This window comes from Chelonia mydas, chromosome 4, assembly GCF_015237465.2.
Source record: "Chelonia mydas isolate rCheMyd1 chromosome 4, rCheMyd1.pri.v2, whole genome shotgun sequence".
NCBI classification, from domain to species: Eukaryota; Metazoa; Chordata; order Testudines; family Cheloniidae; genus Chelonia; species Chelonia mydas.
In genome coordinates this window covers 112,870,381-112,887,376 of record NC_057852.1, presented here as the reverse complement: position 1 = coordinate 112,887,376, position 16,996 = coordinate 112,870,381, and the positions used below count along the sequence as shown (strand labels likewise).

The window sequence follows — 16,996 nt, the reverse complement described above, 5'->3', positions numbered from 1 at the left end:
GGTGCTCTCATCATGAGTGCTTCACAAACACGAATGAATTTATTTTCACAACACCTCTGTAGAATAAGTGGTATGATTATTACGCATTTTACAGATAGGAGACTGAGCTAGAGAGAGATTAAGGACAAAATTGTCAGATGGCCACTAATTATCAATACCCAGCTTAAGACATTTGGGGCTTAATTTTTCAGCGTACTTAGTAATTTTTAGTTGCTTGATAAAATACTATTTTTTCCACAGCACCCCTAGCTCATAATGGGAAGTGTTGAGCAACCTCAATAACAGGTGGTTCTCCAAGTCCCACCTATTCTAACTATAATAGTACAATAGATGTACATAATATGGGACTAGTCTAATACTAAGAGTAAAACATTGATGCTCACTTCCTGGACAATAGTCAGTATAAGATGCAAAACACAGGCATCACCAGTTTTAAGAATGATCTCCCATGACTGTCTTTTTGTTCTGTGTTTGTACAGCACCTAGCACAGTGGGATCCTGGTCCAGGAGTGGGGCTCCTAGGCACTACAGCAATACAAATAATAACAATAATAATTAATCAGTACTGAACAATAAGGTAACCTTATTAGTTGTTTTCAAGGGCCTCTCCACTTTAAGCTATGGAGTAAGCTAAAAAAAACAATGAAATACTCTGGACTTCTGTAGTCACTGTGTGGAAGGGTGCTGTCCCAGAGCATGCCCCCTTGTCGCACGGTATGGTTCTGCAGGCAGTCTGCCTTCAGCTTCCTAACGGTTCTTCCAATAATTTACACACAAGCCAGAATACTTAAAGTAAGATTCCCCCTTGTAGGGTCTTATTTATTAAGTCATTTCAGAACACTGACTCATTGCATCCTCTCCCTAATGCAGGGGTAGTCAATTATTTTTTTGTCAAGATCCGGATTTCTTGGTCAAGGTATAGTCAAGACCAAGACTCTAGAGAAAATAAAAAATAACAATTATGATAACAATAAGTAAATAGAAAGATTTCACGGTCTATTAAAAATTGTCTGGAGGTCTGAATTTGGTCCATAATTTGCCTATTGACTATGCCTATGCTAACCCTTCCTCTCCTTGGTTCAGGAGTCCCATAGCCCTCCTTCTTGGGGTGTGCTGGCAAACTGGCATTCTCCTCTACAAGCTGCCTATATGTCCTCTGACTCTCTAAAGGCTTCTCCTCTATCGCTACTCTGGCCTAAATTAGCCTCCTAATCTCCCTGTCATGTGACTGATAATTCTTCCCATGTAGAGAGGAAAGCTGAGTGAAACCTAGGTGGGGCTAGACCCAGTACCTCTTGAAGGGGCCACTCACCCTGTAGCAGCCTGGCATTTGAGCATCTCAAAACACTTTGTAAACATTAATTAATTAAGCTTCATGACATCTATGTTTGGTAAGTATTATTATCAGGGGTGAAAGTAAGTCGAGCGACTTACTGGTACGCTGGGGCCAGCTCTGGCCCCCCAAAGGGCAGGGCCTACGGTGGAAGGGGCGGGGCTGAGGGGGTCAGAGCTAGCCCCAGCCCACTCTGTAAGGTAAGTGCCACCCCTCCTTCTCCTCCTTCCCCCCCCCCCCCCCCCCGCACCAGGGTAGCAGCAGCAGCCTGGGGCTCCGGAGGCTATTTAAAGGGCCCAGGGCTCCCCTGCTTCTACTGCCCCGTCCTTTAATTGGTTGCCGGAGCCCTGGGGAACTGGCGGGGCTCCAGTGGCTATTTAAAGGACTGGGGCAGCAGAGGCAGCTGGAGCCCCGGCCTTTTAAATAACCCCTGAAGCCCCCGCTACCCCAGGGCTCTGGGGGCTATTTAAAGGGCCTACGGCTTCCCTGCTTCTAGCGCCCCAGTCCTTTAAATAGCCCCCAGAGCCATGGAGTAGTGGGGCTCTGGAAGCAATTTAAAGGGCCTGGGGCTCCAGCCACTGCTGGGAACCCCAGACCCTTTAAATTGCCCCCTGGGGACAGGGCTGGCTTTAGGATTTTTGCTGCCCCAAGCAAAAAAATTTTTGGCCGCCCCAGCAATTTTTTCGTGCCCCTGGCTCCGCCACAACTCCGCCCCTTCCCCAAATCCCCGGCCCCGCCTCCTCCCCCGGGGCATGCAGCATTCCCTCCCCACATTGCTTCCTGCAGCTCCCCCCCCGCGCCCTAGCTAGCCTGCTCCCCTGAACACGCTGCCGCTCCGCTTCTCCCCGCTCCCTCTCAGGTGGAGGGAGAGGCAGCGCATTCAGGGGAGCAGGCAGAGCGGAGGTGAGCTAGGGCGCGGGGGGGGGAAGCCGCAGGAAGTAACGTGGGGGGTAAAGGAACTGCTCCCTGCCCCAGCTCACGTCCACTCCGCCTCCTCCTGTTCCCCCGAGCTCGCCGCTGTTCGGCTTCTCCTCCCTTCTTGCCAGGCTTGCCGCGCCAAACAGCGGCAAGCCTGGGCGGGAAGGGGGAGAAGCGGAGCTGCGGTGGCGCGCTCAGGGGAGGAGGCAGAGTGGAGGCAAGCTGGGGGGGCGGGGGCATATTTCTAGGGGCGGCATGGCCAGCACGGGAATGCCGCCTCTAGAAAGGTACCGCCCCAAGCACCTGCTTGTGTTGCTGGTGCCTAGAGCCGGCCCTGCCTGGGGAAGGCGGGCTGCCCCAGTACGGTGCACCGGCTCTTGCCGGTATGCCGTACCAGGGTGTACCGGCTTACTTTCACCTCTGATTATTATTGCCATTTTACAGAGGGGGACACTGAGAATAACCACTACCAAACAAGTACATTACCCTGTCCTGTGAAATGCTGAGAGCCTCTGGTGAGGGATGGGGGCCCTTTCAATTCCCATCACTTTCCTGTCAGGATTAGGTCCTAAACTCACAACACAAACAGAAAATGCACTCAGGAGAGCATACCCTGGTAGCTGAATAGCAATGGTCACATGCAGATCTGGAATTGTCAGACTGGAAATGAGGCATACTTTTTTAACAATAAGGGTAATTAATCATTGGAAGAGTTTCCCAAGGGGCATGGTGGATTCTCTATCGCTGGCTATTTTAAAATGAAGATTGGATGCTTTTCTAAAAGAGATGCTCTGTGAATTATTTTGAGGAAGTTCTATGGCCTGTGTAATACAGGAAGTCAGACTAGTTGGTCACAATGGTCCCGTCTTGCTTAGGAATCTATGAATCTATGTCAATTAGAGAAATATTAAGACTACAGCATATCTAAAAGCAATCAGTCAAAATTAACTCAGCACTGATTTTTAACAAGCAGGTTCACAAAGTCTGGTCCTCCCACATTTGAAGCAAATAGGAAGGTGGTACAGTATTTATAGACTGGATTTTAAAAAGTAGGCGCAGCTAATGCATTCCCTTTTGTTAGGTTCAGTTCCCTAGTGCCTGCAAATTATTGTGTATTTAATTTTTAATTGAGCAATCTGTTATGTAATCAGATCTATTTTAAGGAAAACTTATTATTATTGTGTCTTGCAGCCTGACTAATTTCCCTCTACAAGTTCTAGAAAGCAATTGAGTATGGTTTTTATATAGAGGTATGTTGCAGGGCTGGTACACCCCAAGGGGACGTTATAGCCCCCTCGGCTGCATCTCCTTGACCGCCCTCAGTCTCATGGCGGTACGGCCTAGGGGCCAGAGTCAATATGGCTGCTCTTCCTCAGAGGGCTGCATGGCCAAGTAGCCAGAGTCAATATGGCTGTCCTCCTTAGCAGGGCTACGTAATATAGCGGCCAGAGTCCATGTGGTTTCCCTCTATTGCAGGGGTACATGGTCTAGTGGCCAGAGTCAATATAGCTGCCTCCCTTATCAGGGCTGGTTTCAGCCTGTTGGTTGGTTTCAGAGTAGCAGCCGTGTTAGTCTGTATTCACAAAAAGAAAAGGAGTACTTGTGGGACCTTAGAGACTAACCAATTTATTTGAGCATAAGCTTTCGTGAGCTACAGCCCACTTCATTGGATGCATTCCTCAATGGCCAGAGTTGACTAGACTACCCTTGCTTGAGCAGCAGGGCAGTGTGGTCATGTGACCAGAGTCCACATGGCTGCTCTCACTCGCAGGATTGTGTGGCTCCATGGTCAGAGTTGATGTAGATGCCTTCCCTCACAGGGCTGCATGGCCCAGTGGCAGAGTCAATATGGCTTCCTCGCAGGGCTCTGTGGCGTGTGGCGACATCTGGAGGGGTGGGTCGCTGCCTCAGGGCAGGTGGCAGCCAGGCTAGGGGGACCTGGCCCCTCGCTACTCCACCTGGTCCCAACCCAGGGCCCTGGCAGTGACGGGGTTGCCCGACACTTGCTCAGCGGGGATTCTGCTGAAACACGCTGAGCCAAGCCTCAGTTATATGACCGGTTCTTCGCTAAGTTCCCCTGGGTTACTTTCTACCTGTTCTTATGCAGCTAGTCATCTTGTGGGTCCCACAGCCTCTCCTCCCTCTGTGATGTTGGGAGAGGGCGGGGGTCATTGGTCTTACAGTCTGGCTGGCCTCTGCGTCCTGGAGTATCAGCAGTCCCTGCACAGGAGCCTCTTTTCCATTTGACAGTCTACCCCAACTGAACTGTGTTGCTCCCTTTTATATCCAGGTTCCAGCTGGAGCATGCCCAACAGAGCCTCCTTAGCCCACAGAGTGGGATTAACCTCTGCTGAACGAGTGCAGAGCTGACACACCTCATCACAAGGCACAATGATTGCTCTTGTTTTCTACCATGTTAGGAGAAGCTGAAATTAGGACGACCTGTCAAATACACACGGTATTTTAAGTAACAGAGAGGCAGCCTCTATCAAGGTATCATGCAGAGACTCTGATTAGTTTTCTAACATCTGATGAGAGAATGAGGTCTTCTCATTCTGATTTTGGCATTTATGATGTGAAAAACCATTGTCACCACAGGATCCTCTGTTGCCTCCATTGGCTTCAGGGAGATGAGACAAGGCAGACCCAGATCTCCAGATGTCAGCATGAGGATAAGCTATTTCAGTGCCCAAGAGACACAAGCAGAAAGTCACTAAACACTACTGGTCACTCCAAGGCACTGAAATCTTGAGCAGGAATCCAGAAGAAAAACAGATGGAACAAGATCCTCTATTTCTGCTCTAACCTAAGATGTTATAGGACATATGGGGGAGGATGGAGGGACTTATTTAAACATAATGGACACAGGAAGTGGGATTTTATTTACATTTATTGTAAGTAGGTTTGCTCAGGAAAATAAGAGATTGATATGCACATGAGGGAGTGTTAGAGCAAGGGAAGGAGAATCAAGAACCTTGAGTTCTCTTTCTAAATGCCATTAAATCAGTGTGTGATGCTGAGCAAGTAATTACCAAGCTTCAGTTTTCACATCTGGGCAATGGAGTTAATAAGAGTTACTAACTTCATAGGAATGCCGTGAACCTCAGTGAATTAATGATTGCAAAGCACTTTCACTCAGATGAAAGGTGGCAAAAGGGACAAATCCAGTCTGCTGTTCCTTGGACTTTCAGCAGAATTTGTGCAGTTCTATTGAGCAAGGGTAGACTTGGATGCAGAGAGAGCAGCACAAGAGGTGTGTACCCATTGTGTGGCTTGCTCCAGGAGAACTCCCTGTGCGGTAGCCCCTGGGGACATGAGTGGCTTTGGCACTGATGACTGAGGAGGGGGCTAGAGGATCTGCTGCTGGTTTAACCCTCCTGTCTTCCCATCCTGTGGGGGACTTGTGTGAAGACCTGTGGAAGCTACTTAGTAGCCTTCATGCAGTGGAGTCCTTATAGTCTCTCTGCACCTCCATCAGCTCAGCACAAAGCCTAAGTACTCCAGCCAAGGACTGGTCTTCAGATTGGACCCTAAATATGCTTAGTATTATAATATGCCCAAGAAATTGGAGATATTGTGCAGGAAGATTTATTGGTTAATTCATAATTCACTCTTTCTCCTTGGTAAGCAGAAGAAAAAAAAACAGTGACTGTCAGCAAGATCTTTTGCTCAGGAGGTGTTTATAACAAAAAAGCAAAATACAAGTTGACACGGGCAGAAGTAAACAGAAAACGCCCTCAGCTTAGGGTTCACATGGAGCATGGGGCATGAATGTATCGACTGGTAAAGCAAAATGGCCAACAAACTGTGTTTGGCCCACTGGGTCATCTGCAGTCCAGGCATTATGCTTTGCCAGGACGATGGGTAAACATCCTCCCCATAAAAAAGCAGGGAACGTAGTAGAGAGAGAGCCTGGAGCACTGGATCTGGTGAAAGACCTGAGGGCCTGAACCAGAGGCTGTAAACCAGTCAGGCCATGTATTAATGCTTGACATCACTCTTCAAACACTCCTCTGGCAAGGTAAGGAACAGCCCAGATATGCTCAGAAGGAATTCCTCTCCTTGGCTAGAAGAACGCAATGCCAAGCCATGAAGCTTGGCTCAGAAAATGGCTTTAAAGACACACAGGCTCTGATAAAGAAAACTCCTTCAATAAGGAGGGGAAAAAAGACCCAATTATAGATGATCTGGATATTTGAAATCTCTTATGACCCACACTACATTTGATTTGCCTCCCTATGAGATCTCGCTAATGCAGCAAGACATGGTTTTCATCAGATTCCAAAATAAATACAGTTGATGCAAGGGCCAGTACCGTGGAAAGGATTAGTTCTGCTTCTGCCACTTTTGTATATATTAAATTTTATTCAGTTGCCTTACATCCAAGAACGTTGTGTTTCATGGATACATTTTAAGGCAGTAAATTAAAGTGGTGCACACTAGTAGTCCCATTAGTGAAAAGTGGTGAAGCCTGTACATTTGTAAGCACTCCACTCTAATCTTGCTACCACCGGGTTGTATGGAAGACATTAATGTGTTGTTTTAATTTGAGACTCAGGCACTCAAAAGCTCTCATCAGGAATAATTTTCAGCCTTCCAAGATAGAGGAGATAAAATAAAGCACTAAAAATAAATAATTCAAGGCAGATTTTATTCATGTTTTCTATGGGCAACTATTTGTGTAATTTCTCTTACATTGCCAGTCTGAGCTGCATCTTGTAGTACTTATTGCTTCAGACAAACTGTTTGATTTATGCATTTACATTTTATTAACAAGGCAAGTTTAAATCTGTCTGGGCCACAGTTCACATTTTCAATACCTTAAAAGAAAAAAAAGGACCATAGACAAGCATCAGCAATTTCTCCAGTCCCTTTTCAGAGTGGAATATATGAGTTCTTTCTGGTTAACCCTGTTTATACTGTATACAAAAGAACCTGGAAGAAATGGCCTACTGGCCCAGTGTGAAATACCTTAAATACCGTGGAACGGCAGATTTCTGTTGCAGCAAGGACAATGCTGGCATTCAGCTACCATGTAGTTTACAGTGTGCCCTGTCTAGACTAGGAAAATTGGTTGTGTTTTAAAACATGTTAGCTACCATGATTTTAATTAACACGTACTAATAGTGACACAGTAATCAATCAGTAGTTAGCAATGTGTTAAAACATTAACCACAGCTCATTCTAGCAGGATATTGGTCACCCTATCTTCCTTAAATGTATGTAACTTCTCACCCATTTTGTTCTCAGTCACATTCCCTCTACTGTGTGTTCTTCATTGCTGGCTTGCCCACTAGGTGTTGGCTGCAGGACGATTTTGTGACCGCTGGAGCATTTGAAACTAAGTAAGTGAAGGATAAGGGTAATCATTCATGTCCCAGACAGCAGGGTAAAAGCTGAGCACCTGCAGGGATCAGGAAATAGCATTACTGCATTTGTGCACTCTGGGCCAAATCAGATTAGGAAAAAACACACCATACTATTGTAGAACTTTCAAATAAAGGGGAACATTTGTTAAATTAAAACCCAACTTTATTTGCCTTTCACAATTTTTTCATTACCTTTTATGTTTGTTAATTACCAAAAATCTTTGAGTGGCAGGTCACTTCATGTGAGTAAATGCTCACCCTGAAAGAGTTGTCCAAATAAGTTGTTCACTTAAACAAAGGACTATGCCTTCAGAGGCTGTGTGCCACTCACATTTGAACCTGCAGTGACACCAGAGTGCAGGCATCCACGTCATTCCAGCAGTTATGGGGTATATCATAAAGTACAGGATTAAGGTTGCAAGGCAGAGTCAGGCATCAAGAAGGAAAAGTGGGGCTGGATGAGGGAGAATGAACACAGTAATGCCAACTCCAGCAGATCAAATATCATGTGATTGGCCCCCAAATCATGCAATTTTTTTAAAGCATTTACATTGTGGTTTTTGCTCTGGTCTTCGATTTTACAATCTCCCCTTGCCTGCCCCCAGGGAGTGTGTGACAGTTAATGTCGCCAGCTCTCCACATTTAGTGGGTAAGGTGATTTTGGCCCCTGCTGCAGGAGCTCTCAAGGGCTGTCTGATGATGTAGCACTTCCAGCCCCTCCCAAAACTTTGAATTAATTCATTCTGTGCTCTGCATCTGCCCAAACCCGCCCCATCCCAGCAATTAATTATGAACCTTAGCAGCCCAAAATCAGTTCTGCCACCTTCAGTATGTCTGCTATTCCTGCAGCTACAGCGGTTCTTCACCCTACCTGCCCCCATCCCAGTCCTGGGAGGGGCAGCTACAGCAGGGTCCCCTCACCCCCTTCCCAGAGCTGGTGTGGTAGAGATGTATGTTGGGGGGTTAGGAGCAGAGAGAAGACTGACCCAGTTTTCACAAGACGGGAAGGGGGAGCCATGCCCTGAAGTGCATCCCTAGTAGCAAGGACTCTGCTCAAGGTTTTCCTATTCTGTTGCTTCCCCTCCTCTGACGATGCTGTGCAATTGTGAGCCTCATCAATGGGTGAGGATGCAGAGATGGCTCCTCCACAGGATGCAACACAGAGGATAGCAGCAGAGCCCCTCCACCCCACCATTAAATAAAGCTGGAATCACTAGGGAAGGGCAGAGTCTTGGGTCAGGACCAGGAAGCACTTCTCAAGGGATTGGAGATAGGCTTGCCTGAGTGCACTGCAGGACCTGGGAGTGCAGTACCCATTGACACCAAACTGGGAGTTGGGTTTAGCGGGTGGGGAAGGGATATTTGCCTATTGGATGTTCACACCAGCAGGCGGAGAAATGAGTTAATGGACTCCTGCCAAAGTTACTGCAGGGGAGTGTTTTGATCATCATTCATTTTGTTATATCATTGCTGTGTCTTCTCAGGTTGATGCTGCATTCCCTTTCCCCCAATAAAGTTTTCCTCATAGACACAGTGCCTGCAAGTGGGGCAGTATTGCCTATTCACAGAGCCCAGAAAAGGTATTTAATGATTCCAGAAGTTCTGGGTAGGAGCTCGAGCTGGAGGTGTGTGTTCATTTGAAGATTAAGCTATCTGATTTCATTTAAGCTATCTGAACCCAGTCCTTGGTGCTGCCTACAACACCTGGCAGAAGGGTTACATTTGCTAACATTCAGTAGATGGGAGACAATAACAGTGGGAGTTGCAGTGCTCAGCACCCCTCAAGATGCCATTGTAAATATTTATGTAAGCGAAAATATAGGTGACTATAGTTAGGCATCTAAATAAGTGGCCTGATTTTTCACCCACGGCTCAAAGTAACAAACCAATACAGAAATTTACAAAGGAAATCCAGTTTTCCACATCGTCTGAGCTGACATACCTAAGTTTCTTGTTACCCAAGTTGAGTGTGTACCTGAGTGATGGTTATGACTTTGTTTTCTTTGTACAAGACTTTTAAACTTTCGAGGAGTCTCCCTGTCTGTTAAGGCAGCTACCATTTTGTGAAGCAGAGTCAATGCAGCGTGACACAGAAGCCACACACTGTGCTTTTTCAGGGAGAACTTGTTTTTTCTTGTTTAGTTATTTTCTTCATAAGAATGGCCATTCTAGGTCAGAACAATAGTCCATCTAGCACAGTATCCTGTCTTCTAACAGTGGCCCAGGTCAGATGCTGCAGAGGAAATGAACAGAACAGGGCAATTATCAAGTGGTCCAACCTCTGTCATCCAGTCTCACTTTCTGGCATTTGGAGGTTTAGGGACACCCAGAGCATGGGGTTGTATCCCTGACCATCCTGGCTAATACCTATTGATGGACCTATTCTCCATGAACTTATCTAGTTCTTTTTGAAACCATTTACACTTTTGGCTTTCACACCATTCCCTGGCAACAAGTGCCACAGGTTGATTGTGCATTGTGTGCTGAAGTACTTCCTTACATTTGTTTTAAACTTGCTGCCTATTAATTTCATCAGATAACCCTGGTTCTTGTGTTATATGAAGGGGTAAATAACACTTCCGTAGTCACGTTCTCCACACCAGTCATGATTTTAGAGACCTCTGTCATATCCTCCCTTAGTTGTCTCTTTTCTAAGCTGAGCAATCCCATTCATTTTAATTTTTCCTGTTATGGACATTATTCCAGACCCCTCATCATTTTTGTTGCCTTTCTCTGTACTTTTTCCAATTCTAATAGATATTTTTTGAAATGGGATGACCAGAACTACATGCAGTATTCAAGGTGTGGGCATGCCATGGATTTATATAGCGGCATTATGATATTTTCTGTTTTATTACCCAGCCCTTTCCTGTTCTGTTCGTTTTTTTGAGTGCTGCTAAACATTGAGTGGATGTTTTCAGAGAACTATCCACCATGATTCTAAGATCTCTTCCTTGAGTGGTAACAGCTAAATTAGACCCCATCATTTTGTATGTATAGTTGGGATTATGTTTTCCAATGTGCATTACTTTGCACTTATCATTACTGAATTTTATCTCCCATTTTGATGCCCAGTCACCTAGTTTTGTGAGATCCCTTTGTAACTCTTTGTAGTCTGCTTTAGACTTAACTATCTTGAGTAATTTTGTACCATCTGCAAACTCTGACACCTCACTGTTTACTCCTTTTTCCAGATCATTTATCAATATGTTGAACACCACTGGTCCCAGTACAGATCATTGGGGCATCCCGCTAGTTACCTGTGCACTCCACTTATTCCTACCCTTTGTTTCCTGCCTTTTAACCTGTTACTGATCTGTAACAGAATATTCCCTCTTATCCCATGACTGCCCTCTTTGCTTAAGAGCCTTTGAAGAGGGACTTGGTCAAAGGCATTCTGAAAGTCCAAGTACAGTATATCCACTGGATCACCAGTTTGCTGATACTCTCGAATAATTCTAATAGATTGGTGAGGCATGTTGACTCTTCCCCAACAAATCATGTTCACTTATGTTTCTGCTAATTCTGTTCTTTACTGTAGTTTCAACCAATTTGCCTGGCACTGAAGTTAGGCTTACCAGCCTGTGATTGCCAGGATCACCTCCTGAGCCTTTTTAAAAAAATGGACATCATATTAGCTATCCTCCAGTCATCTGGCACAGAAGCTGATTTAAGTGATAGGTTACACACTACAGTGAGTAGTTCTGCAATTTCATATTTGAGTTCCTTCAGAATTCTTGGGTGATTATCATTACAATGAACCCTTACAACATTCCTTTGATGTAAGTTAATGTTATGCAGTTTTACTGATGGGTAAACAGAAGCAAAAAGAAATAAATAACTTGCCTAAGAGCGCACAATGGATCAGTGAGAGAGTTGGGAATAGAATCCAGGTGCCTGGACACTCTTGACAGGACACCTACCCGCCTCCCTAGGCTTTTGAGCCCGAGCACCAACCTGAGCCACAACTTCAAAGCGCTGTCCACACATGTATGTTTAGAGTGCTACCACAAGCCTCTTTCGCCCATGTCTGCGGACCCAGGCAGGGAGGCTTGCTTTTGCGGGCTGTGCCGACATCCCCTTTGGGGCCTATTTCTCCGCTGCCTTGCAATGTGTGAAGTCATTTGCACCAGTATAAAGTTGGTGTAAAAAAATCCAACTGATAGTTTTATACCAGCTTTGCACTGGCTTTGCAGAGATGTAAATGATTCTAGCAGGTGTAAGGCAGTGGAAATTCAGACCCTTAGCTCCCTTATTGGCTACTTAATTTCACAATCTACTAGGGTACTCGAATAACATGGTATAGCTAAAGCCGAGTATAAGTGATAAATCAGATAGTGTATAATGGTCAATTTTAACATTCAGAAGGGTATCATACTCATGTTCAGAAAATCTCTCTATCTCTACAGGAAAGAGAAGCCAATGACCCTCTGGATGCATGCCAATTTTTATGTTTATCATAAAACATAAAATGATATTTCTAAGGCATCTATCACTGGAGTGATACCACTGGAGTGAGTGGAAAAACTCCCATTGACTTCAGTGGAGGTTTAAATCAGGCCCTAAGTCACTTGGGAAAAAATGGATGTTGCCTAGCTAGCAAAGCATTCATGTTGTCCCTCAATGTCTATTAAGATTCATCAGAAAAATAGAAATGTACTTAAATGGTGCAGAGGTTATGCTAGCATGTTAACACCATGAAATTCCCATTTACAACTAGCTTCTCATTTAAGTAATATTTCTATTAAGAGTAACGCCTATCGCCTGAGAAGTTAATGTAGAAAGACATCACACAGCGTTGATTAACAGCCATAGTGAGGTGGTAACTACCAACAGATGTCTTAATTAGACAATGGGCCAAATTCATCCCTGGTGTAACTAGTGATTTGGATTGTTGACTTTTCACAGTGCCTTGTGTATATTTAAAGAAGTCTTGTAACACTCTGCTCCTTCTCTGGTTTGGTGCCACATTCTTCATTTGCTCCAGGCTCTTTTCCTTCCTCCTGCATTTGCCTTCAGTGACAGAGACTGTAGCTCAGTCCCTAATTCGTCATTCATAAAAGAAAATGATTGGGAGTTTTGGAGGAAAATGTCAATCTGCCTGTTTTGAAGGACAATACAGAAACTAGCTGGGGCACATATGCAGTTTAGTCTGCGAGGTGCGGAATCTAAAGTAGGTTGTTAAACCTCTGAAAGGTGCCAGCTAATCATCATTAAAGAGCATTTGTATCCTCAATGGCCCTTCTCTTAGGCCTGGTCTACACTGAGGGGGGGGGTCGATCTAAGATACGCAACTTCAGCTACGAGAATAGCGTAGCTGAAGTCGACATATCTTAGATCGAATTAGAATCACTTACTTCGCGTCCTCGCGGTGCGGGATTGACAGCGGCCGCTCCCCTGTCGGCTCTGCTTCCGCCTCTCGCCCTGGTGGAGTTCCGGAGTCGACAGCAGAGCAATCGGGGATCAATTTATCACTTCTGCACTAGATGCGATAAATCGATCCCCGATAGATCGATCACTACCTGCCGATCCGGCGGGTAGTGTAGACGTGGCCTTAGAGAAAGTATTGAGCCTGTCAGTTGGTAACTGGAGAAAACTGGTTTGGAAAGCAGGGGTTGCTGCCCTGGATCAAGGAGAGGTTTTTCTGGACATATAAGCTAAACCCATATGCAAAATTTAATTATCTGAGTCAGGGAGCGAATCACTCATCTTTCTCTGGATACAGCAGCAGGGGCTGACTCTGACATGACAATATTGGAGCAGGGTTTTGCTTTTCAGACATGTAGGATCTGGTAACTAAGGCCTGGTCTATACTACAAAGTTAGGTTGACGTAGCTGCAGTGTGTTGACCCACTTGTGTATGTGTCTAGGCTCAAATTTGTCTCCCACTGAGCAGTGTTGGCACTGAGCCATGGTCAAGGTACTAGCTATGGTGTCCCTAGCCTCTGTTTGCCAGAACCTGGGAATGGGCGACAGGATGGATCACTGGATGATCACGGTTCTGTTCATTCCCTCTGGGGCATCTGGCATTGATCACTGTTGGAAGACAGGATATTGGGTAGATGAACCTTTGATCTGACCCAGTGTCAGGGCTCCCTCCCCACTCTGAACTCTGGGGTACAGATGTGGGGACCCGCATGAAAGACCGCCTAAACTTATATTGCACCAGCTTAGGTTAAAAACTTCCCCAAGGCACAAATTCCTTTCCTTGTCCTTGGACGGTATTGCTGCCACCACCAAGTGATTTAAACAAACATTCAGGGAGGGGCCACTTGGAGCCCTATCCCCTCCCCCAAATATCCCCCCAAGCCTCTTCACCCCCTTTCCTGGGGAGGCTTGAGAATAATATACCAACCAATAGGTTAACAAGGTGAGCACAGACCAGACCCTTGGGTTTTTAGGACCCTAAAAATCAATCAGGTTCTTAAAAGAAGAACTTTATTATAAAGAAAAAAGTAAAAGAATCACCTCTGTAACATCAGGATGGAAGGTAATTTTACAGGGTAATAAAAAGATTTAAAACACAGAGGATTCCCCTCTAGGCTTAACTTCAAAATTACAAAACAGGAATAAACCTCCCTCTTAGCATAGGGAAAATTCACAAGCTAAAACAAAAGATAATCTATTGCATTTCCTTGCTATTACTTACAATTTCTGTAATTTTAGATGTATCATTTCAGTAGGAGCTGGGTTACCTGCTTGGTCTCTCTCTTTGTCCCGAGAGGGAACAACAAAACATCCCCCCCGCCCCCAGCAGATTTGAAAGTATCTTCTTTTCTTATTGGTCCTTTTGGTCAGGTGCCAACCAGGTTATTTGAGCTTCTTAACCCCTTACAGGTAAAGGAGGGATTTTATGCTACTCTTAGCTGTATGTTTATGACACCCAGTATGGCTGTTCTTAGGTTGACGCAGCACGAATGTAGCCACTTCATTACCTGTGTTGACACTAATAGTCCTCCAGCAGCTATTCCATAATGCCTGACACTGACCGCTCTGGTCACAATTGTGAACTCCACTACCCAAGGGTCACAGAGACCAAAAGACATGCCCCCTCCCTCCCCAGAACCCAATGAATTTTGGAAATGCCTTTTCCTGATTCTCCATCTTGGCAAGCACACCTAGCAGCTTTCCCTTGTTGCATGCCAGCTACAATACTGCAGACGTGCTCTGGCCTGGAATAGACAGGACATATTGGATCTTTTGGGCCTATGGGGAGAAGAGGCTGTGCAATCACAGCTATGGATCAGCCGTGGAAATGTAGACATCTACAAGCAGATTGCATAGAGGATGCAGGAGAAGGGATATAATAGAGATCAGCAGGAGTGCTGCATGTAAGCAAAGGAAATGTGGCAGGCATATCAGAAGACCAGGAAGGCCAACAGTCGATCTGGTGCCAAGCTGAAGACCTGTCACTTTTACAAAGAGCTGAATACCATATATGGTGGAGGCCCCACCATTGCCCTGCACATGACGATGGATGCCTCCAAGGAGTCTGAGTCACAGGTCCCAGGCGTGAACAGCGAGGAGAAGGGGGTGGAGAAGGAAAAGCAGGAGGATGGGGGAATATGTGATCGGAGGGAGGCCGGGGGAGGTTACAGCTATGCCACAAGTCAGGACCTGTTTGTGACTCCACCGCAGTCTAGTCAGTCCCAGCAGTCAATCATGGGTGAGCCCGAAGTAGTGGATGGGTCCTCAGATAAGTGTGTAAACTTAGCAGGACACAGTTATCGATTTTTCATTAATTACTCTTAGCAGAAAAGGTAGAGGTACAACAAAGATAGGTAGCATTATCTCCTTTTCAGTCCCCTCTAGAGTTAGCAGGGGGTGGCCATGCAGAGCAGTTTGTTTAGGTACACAGAGATGTCCCTTGAATCCTTCTGAGAGATCTTGATGAAACGTCCATGGAGGTACTCTGCAATCCATTGCTGAAGGTTTCTAGGGTTGGCAGCCTTATTTCTTCCTCTGCAGTAGGGCACTTTCCCACACCAGTTGGTCATAACTTCAACAGGAACCATTGCAGTAAACAAGCTCACAGCATACAGGCTTGGGCGGCTTTGCCAGCAGCAGCAGGGCTTTCCGTGCCTTTTCTACTGTCAGGAATGAGATATCCGCTAAAACCATCCCCCACCCAGTGGAAAATGGTGCCAGTATTTCATGCAACTGAGCAATTCCCTCCTCATTTCCTCATCCCTGATGGGCCATAAGAGTGGAACTGTGCACAGGTACTCCAAAGCAGAAGTGTCACTAGGCATCTCTTGTTTAATATTTCAGGGGAGCAAGGGAGGGGCATTTTGAATCTTAATATGTTGCTTTGCTTTGTGACTATACTGACAATGGTATTGGTATGTTTTATCTGCAGCTGCTGCCATTGTGGCCTTGAGGGGTTCCCTCTCCACATGCATGGAACGCCTGAGCCAGAAAAGGGGGAGAAAGAAAAGGACTTGGGAGGACATGTTCAGTGAGATCCTGCAAGCCAGTGCTGCATCAGACTGCAAACAGAGGGCCTGGAGGATGAATACTGTAGACAGTCTGGAGAAGGAAAAAGTGGACAGGAGAAAGGCCCAGCAGGAAAAGTAGAGGAATATAAATCAGGACACAATGTGGCTTCTCTGGCAGCAAAACGCAGATGCTGCAGATGTTTGTGGACCTATAGTTTCAACAGTCCTGGGCTCACCTCCCTCTGTAGTTCACCTCCCTAACCCCACTCCCTCCACGTTCCACATGGCATTGGGGGGCTGCATCTCTACCCCTCCACTCCACACTGCAGGACATTAAGGACAACCACAGCTTCACATTCATCAACTGTGGCTCTCTCAGGCCAGTGTATGTGTAACTAAAATGGACACAAATGTTCCTTCCCCTTCTTTAAGCTTTGTTCCATAAATGTATTAAGGTTTTAATGTATTTGCTTTTAACTTGCACAGAATTTTTTTTCTATTGAAGTGTTATTGTTACTCAATAAAATTATTTTCTTCAGAAAATAATTCATCTTTGCTAGTTTCCAACATATGCTGTAGAATGCCTGGTGGTAATGAAATCATTCCCTTACTTGTGATTGCACACTGACACACAACTAATAGGAGCAGTGACACACACTGTAATAATCACAAACATACAGAAAGCACCACAAAATCAATTGATTCATTGTCAGTGTTATATTCATAGACGTACACCAAGCACCACACAATTCCAGGTAGGACACAGTACACCACAAAGCATTGCTGCGGCTCATTGTTAGAATGCTCTTTCTAAGCCTCCCCGAGCTGCATAGCTCCACAGTGAGTTCTTCTGATGTCTGTATGAACTCAACAGACAGCTACTCCACCTTCCACTCTGGTGGCAACTTTCCCCCCTTTGCTTCACAAATACTCGGCAG

The 16,996-nt window shown here is 45.6% G+C and overlaps 1 long non-coding RNA gene across 1 annotated transcript in view; it reads left to right on the top strand.

The window, feature by feature from the left end:
* The window catches only part of LOC122465386, a 52,438-nt gene extending 35,902 nt beyond the window's left edge, over positions 1 to 16,536 (top strand). Inside the window, exon 3 of the long non-coding RNA XR_006290189.1 lies at positions 15,980 to 16,536. This is a non-coding gene — a long non-coding RNA (uncharacterized LOC122465386). The remainder of the gene's footprint in view (positions 1 to 15,979) is intronic.
* Positions 16,537 to 16,996: the final 460 nt, after the last annotated feature.